The following is a 6805-nucleotide window of genomic DNA, read 5'->3' as shown; positions in this document are numbered from 1 at the left end:
TTTGATGTTGCAGCAACTTAAAGCATCAACAGACTTTTTGACAACCAACAGCTCAAGCAAGTCTCACCGAAGAAACTCAGAATTCAAGCAGAGTTGATGAGTTGATCTTTTGCTGAAAGTATTCTGCTGCAAGTTGCTATGTCGAATATGAGCACAAAAGCAGTTCTCATCGACAAATCGGCATATCCATACATATCACAAAAATTTCAGTGATGAAGTGGCAGTAATATGAAATTGGCATATTCTCTTAAGCTAATTTGAAAGAAGACAATGGTGAGCAATATGAACCCGCAGATGTCAAAGTGGGCTTGCTTATGTTTCTGGTAGTAGCTTATGCTTGTATAGACTTGGGGAGTAGCACTTCTTTTTTTTCATTTTTCTTTTTTTGTTGCAATATTATCAGCAATTTTGTGATCAATTAATAAAATCCTTTTTTCATTGATCGAGTTCTTCAATGTTTCTATTTCTCAAGGAGCAAACTTCATTGTGAGAACAGACAATCCTTCTTTGCATATCAATAGGGAAATTAATTGCAAACCAGTGCAAGTGAGACTTATGGGGTGACGCAGCGTAGAGCATGAACAACAACAAAATTGCACAGCAAAGGTAGTTGCAACTCCTCTACAACCTGTTGATATTTAATCCCTGGTATTGTATGTAGCATTCATGTTTTCCTTGTCTTTGAAAAGTTTGATTTCTCTCAGCAAGAATGTTAGTTACTTTGCGGAAGGCCAACAGTCAAACATTTTCACCACAGTTCTGCAATATTTAAATTGTTTCAAACATATATATTTTGTTTTGCTTCTTGTGAGGTAGATAAACAGCGATTGGCTCAGTGAATTAACCTGCATAAGTCTCTCTCTCTCTCTCTCTCTCTCTCACACACACACACACACACACACACACACACACGCACGCAGAAACATAAGTACTGTAATCATGTTTTGAGTGTATTTATATGGGAGTATATACCATATATTCTCCTTTGTCCTCATTCTAGCCATGCCTTATGTTAGAACTCAACAGTTCAGTTTTATGACTTTTCCTAAAGATAAAGATCATACCTACCCTATGGTCAGTATTGGCCAGTCTTATTACCGATACATGTGACCTCGCGTGTATAATTTTTAGTTCATGATTGTACAATTCTGCTCATATATTACCCATATATATATATATATATATATATATATATTCTGCTCATTTATTGGTTTTCTTTTTCTTGCAACCAAGTGATCATACCCAATTTTATGCTGTAGTTGATATTGCACATGGTAATTGGATTCTAGGAGATTTCTGGGAAAGAAGTTCTGGGACCATAGAATTACTGTTTAAAGTCCCAATCTAATTTTCATGGCCTAACATGATGTGGTGATGTTGGAAAGAATGTTTGATTCTAAAACTAAGAAGGCATGCTGGATCTATAAATCTGTCTTTCCTCAGTTTCATTGGAAACATCTTACATAATGAAAAATGTTGCAGATGAGTGTGTGTCAGTGATTTTCTGAAGGTCATGAATTTGAGAAACCAAACGATGGCCAAGCTTTAAACCTTATGAATTCATGTGCAGTGGCAGTGCTTGAAGAGTTTCAGGATATAGTCTTTTCATATGGTGTTAGTGACGAGTACAGGTTCCAAATTCATTTTACTATGCTTTTCAGCTGAACCTTATAATTCTGCCCGTACATGTCTTTTATGTTAAAATTTTGACTTTCAGCTTTGTTTTGAAGAAGGATTCTCAACTCTGTCAGAGGCATGCCAGGTTCTCTTCTGTCATTTTCTTTTATTCACATGATACTGTGCACTTAGAGGAAATTTTTGAATGACTTGCATGAAGTTTTCTAGGATTGAGATCTCTTAGATGTTATGGTTATGAAATTGTGAACAGTCCTGTTAAATTCAAACACCTTTTGTATCTGTCTAAAGAGTAGCCTTGATATGTGAAAGTTATGTTGATTTGGTTGATGTGAGACATGTAGATCTTTTGTATCTGTCTAAATGCCTGGTCTGATTTAAACCCTCCCATCAAATCGCCTTCCCTGGTGTGCTTCTCTACTTCATTTGGACTACCTGTATTATTTACCTCTGTTTGACCCCCTTCTTTAGCATCAGGAATGGAAAATGAGGACTGTTCTTCAGCCATTTCTTGTTCAGTTTTTGTAGTGATGTCTTCTTCCTCCTGAACTGTGTTCCCTTTGCTTGAACTTGGAACTGCAATTGTCAACATGTGGTCACTTGATGAGGATTTAGATAATGGCAATTTCTGATGGTTTTCGCATGGGGGTTCTCCACTTTCATCGCCACCTTGTTCCGTGCCTATTTTATCTAAATCTTGCTGTATTTTTATATGTCAACTGTGTTACAGAGTAATCTCAAGTAGAGTTCTATTTTATAATTTTTTTCATATATGGTCATTTATAGGCTTTATGGAAATAACAGTTCAAGGTCGATGAGTTTTAAGTTAAATTCTTTTGTGAGAAAGGAATGGCCCCATTCAATTTCAGTTGGAAATTCAAACAGGAGCTTAGTTCTTCACCATATTTAGAGACTATAATGTTGCCTTAAGTTTATTTCTGTTGTTAAAAGATTAATGACCTTTTAAAGCTAATTTTTGTGGTATCTTTAGAAGTGCATACTTTTTTCTCCATGAGTTGAGTTTGTAGATTTAAATTCTGATGCTTTATCTAATGGCATGCTTTAACATCTTGCCTTACTTTCAGGTTGAGACTGGAGGCAATCCAGGTGTCCTCTTCAAGACGCACCCTAACATCAACAAAGAGCTGTTTTCCAATGGATTGTATTTTTTTCATAAAAGAACTTTTCCGAAGTTTTTAGTTGTAATAACTCACATATGACTCCAATTTTGAGATTCAAATGGAATGCTTGATTAAACTACAATGCTATGCCCGTCTAAATTCTTGTCATTACTACTCTTAGACTGCTTAACTTTTTCTTTTTTTTTTTTTTTTTTTTTTTTTTTTTTTTGGCGACGGTAACAAGATGGTCGCCAAAAATCATGTTAGTGCTTTTCTTTGTTTTTTGCGACGGAAAAATAGTGGTCGCCATAAGTAGTTTAGGCGGTCGTGAATAATTTGCGACCGTTGCTTTGCCGTCGCAAAAAGTATTTGCCACCCCCACATTCGCGACCCCCATTTGCCGTCGCATAGGCTGTCGCAAAAGGTCTTTTGCGACTGTTTTTTTATTATTTGCGACGGTTTATAGCGGTTGCAAAAAGTGATTTTTTTAGTAGTGTTCATATCACCAAATTGCTAACCGTTCAAAAAATATTTGTAAAGGTAGAAATATCCATAAAATATTTTAAATATAAAAATTATGATCTGGTAGATCAAATGTTCATAATAAGACTTATTGAAATACAAGAATATCTTATGGACTAATTGATATACAAACACTTAAAAAAAGATTTTCTAATAAATCTCTCTTTTCAAAATTTCAACTTTCAATGTTTTTTCTGAAAAAATTAAAAAAACTAAATTATTTTTTTTGTACGAAACTGAAAATTTTGTGTCTATAAAGGAGTATAATGATGGACCATTAATGTACAAAACTAAAAATAAAAAAATAAAAACTTTTAAATTTTTTTTTTGATAATATTCTCAGTTTTAAAAATTGAAAAAAAAACTAATAATGTTCCCAATTTTAATGGATAGTTAAATCAAACAAATAAGTAGAAGGAAAAAAACATTTAATCTCATGCTCATTTTTTTTTAACAATTAACAAAACAATTATCTGAAATATTACTATACTAAATTGATAATTTTCTTAGTTTTAAATATTGAGAAAAATTGATAATATTTTCAATTTTACTAAATATGACTTATTGATTCAAAAAATCTTAGATATGACTTGAGTTACAATATCATTTATATATATGACTTTTCAATAATTAACTCTTAAATAATTGTCTGTAATTATTAGATAAATATAATTTTTTTATAAATAATTTATACGTATGAATCAAAGTATCAAAATGAGACTTATGATGGGCACATTCACAAATGTCCAAATTGATCATCCAGTCTTATAAATTGAATCTGTTTCAATTTTTAGCCTCTTTTTCTTTGTCGTGGACCTTTTAAAAAATTATATATGTTGGAAAATGGTTTTGAAAATGGGAATGGCTTCTGTCCAGTCCTTAAATCGGATTGGATTGTACTGTTGGGTCTGTGGAGGCCCACTACGGGTCCCGTTTTGATAATCTGAACCGTTCAATGTGTAGAACTCGTCGAGTATTATATGCCTGTAAAAAATCACGTTGATCGGATATCGATAGCTATGTGATCAAAACAGATTTTTGTCAACCGTTAATTTATTCACCGTCCATTTTTTTTTATACAAAATTGATTTGATCACATAGCTATCGATATCCGATTAACGTGATTTTTTACAAATGTATAGTACTCGACGAATTCTCTACATTGAACGATTCAGATTATCAAAACGGGACCCGTGGTGGGCTCCATGGGCCCAACAGCACGGTCCAGTCCGATTAAGGACTGGACAGAAGCCATGCCCTTTGAAAATTCTTATTTTTTGTTAACTTTGAGCATTAATTAAGGTGGGATCTAAGCATTATTTTTAACGTTTTTCAGTGGGTTCATGTTTAATGTCGCGTAGTGAATAAAACCGTGTATTTGGTTTCTCAAAAACCATTTCCGGATGAATGAGAATTAAACGTGCATTTTCGGATAAATGGAAATGGATAGGTAGGTTTCCTACATATTTGTGAAATGTGCTTGTCTCACATTGGAAAGGCTTAAGGTTTTAGGTTTTGAATGAGTTTATATATCTTAGCTTGGGATACTTGAGCTAGGTCCAAATGGGTACCCAAGTTTGTGGAAGGGTGAGGTTGTAGGTAAAGTGGGCTAGACCCATTGGACCCAAAACAAAAACCGCGCGCGCGCGCCGCCGCCGTCCGTCCGTCCGTCCGTCCGGTCAATCAGGCTGGGCTTGAGTGCGTGGTGTGAGGTTGGGTTGGGCTTGTCCGGCCCAATACTTATCATTTTGGGCCAAAAACTTTTGCAATTTATTTATTTATTTATAATTTTGGTTTCAAAAATTCAAAAATAAATTGGTCCAAATTTTTTCCTTCACCCAAACAGATCCTAACCCACTCGAACAAGTTCAAAAGGTTCAAACAAGTTTTCTACCTATTGAAATTCAAACCGTATCTATTCAATCTGTCCAAACAGATTTCTATTTGTTTGGTACCTGTTCGAATAGCCACAAATTTTCCTATATATACCCTGCCATTCCAACATTTATTGGCATCGAAAATTTTCCAAACTTCTTCCCTTTCTTCTTATATTCGTCCTTCTATTCTCTTGTATCTGTTCTACATTTAGTTTTTAGGAAGAAAGAAAAAGAGTCACAACAGAGTTTTGGTTCGCCAGACTTGATTTTGTAGTGCTGCAAATTCAAGTGTTAGTCATTGTATCCTGAGAAGTAGACTCCGGTTAAAACTCGAAGTACCAGAGCGAGGGCGAAATCTACTTTAACGAGATTGTAGCCAACACAAACCTCAACTTTAATTTCTGTAAGCATTTAATTCGAAATTTAATTTACATAATTATTTTTTGAATTATTTTATTTTGTTGTTTATTTTATTTACACATTTAATTTACACACACACACACACATACACACCGCTGGGTGTAACAATCTTAAAGTAGATCTTCATTTTTATTTATTTCTGTGTTAGACAGACAAATATTTTGTTTTGAAAAATTAAATAGTAGTCATATACTATTTAATTTCTTAAATAGTAGCAATATATTGTTTAATGATTTCTTTGATAACATAGCAGTAATATACTATTTATCATTGGAATTTTGTTACAAAATATTATTCTGTATATTTTGTGTGTAAATTCTTTTGTATATAAATTTGTAATTGATGTATTATTATTTCGTCAGAATTATGACAACTGAAATAAACAGTGCTAAGACTGTTATTACTCAAACTCCTACACTTGTTGTGTTAATGATGACTCTGGCAGTACCAGTAAATCATGGGAAGAAGCCAGAAAAATTCAATGGAAATGATTTTAAAAGATGGCAACAAAAGATGATGTTTTATCTTATCACATTGAATTTGGCTCGCTTCACTCATGAAAAAGCGCCGACACTGAACGAGGAAGAAACTGACCAACAAGTGGTTGCCTCAGTCGATGCATGGAAACATGATGATTTTCTATGTCGGAATTATATCTTCAATGGGTTGGACAATACACTGTACAATGTGTATAGTGTTAAAAGTACCGCTAAAAAACAGTGGAAATCTCTAGATCATAAATATAAGACAGAGGATGCCAGTACAAAGAAATTTGTTTTGACTGTTTTCTGGATTTTAAAATGATGGATTCCAAAACTGTTATTAGCCAGGTTCAAGATCTCCAATTAATTCTCCATGACATACATGCGGAAGGGATGATTCTTAGTAAATCGTTTCAAGTAGCGGCAATTATTGAAAAGTTGCCACCATCCTGGAAAGAATTCAAGAATTATCTGAAACATAAGCGCAAGGAGATGAAATTGGAGGAACTGATAGTGTGGCTCAGGATTGAGGAGGACAACCATGGTTCCGACAAGAAGTCAGGAAACCATGTCGTGCAGGCTAAAACAAATGTTGTGGAACATGGACAAGGGTCGAAGTTTAACAACAAGAAGCAGAAGCATGATAGCAATGGTCCCAAAAAAGGATCCACTAGTAAGATCAACAATGGGTTCAACAAGAGGTTCAAAGGCAAGTGTTTTGTGTGCGGAAAAGATGGACATTGCGCTA

At 34.1% G+C, this 6805-nt stretch overlaps 1 long non-coding RNA gene across 1 annotated transcript; it reads left to right on the top strand.

Moving 5' to 3' along the window:
* Positions 1 to 1191: 1191 nt before the first annotated feature.
* On the top strand, positions 1192 to 2892 carry LOC145821278 (uncharacterized). Its single transcript, XR_014363305.1, has 2 exons — positions 1192 to 1762; positions 2721 to 2892. It is a non-coding gene; the product is annotated as an uncharacterized LOC145821278 (long non-coding RNA).
* Positions 2893 to 6805: the final 3913 nt, after the last annotated feature.

This window comes from Camellia sinensis, chromosome 3, assembly GCF_055761805.1.
Source record: "Camellia sinensis isolate YWXY chromosome 3, ASM5576180v1, whole genome shotgun sequence".
Lineage (NCBI taxonomy): Eukaryota > Viridiplantae > Streptophyta > Magnoliopsida > Ericales > Theaceae > Camellia > Camellia sinensis.
The sequence above is the reverse complement of the archived record's forward strand: the minus strand, read 5'-3'. Positions and strand labels throughout refer to the sequence as shown.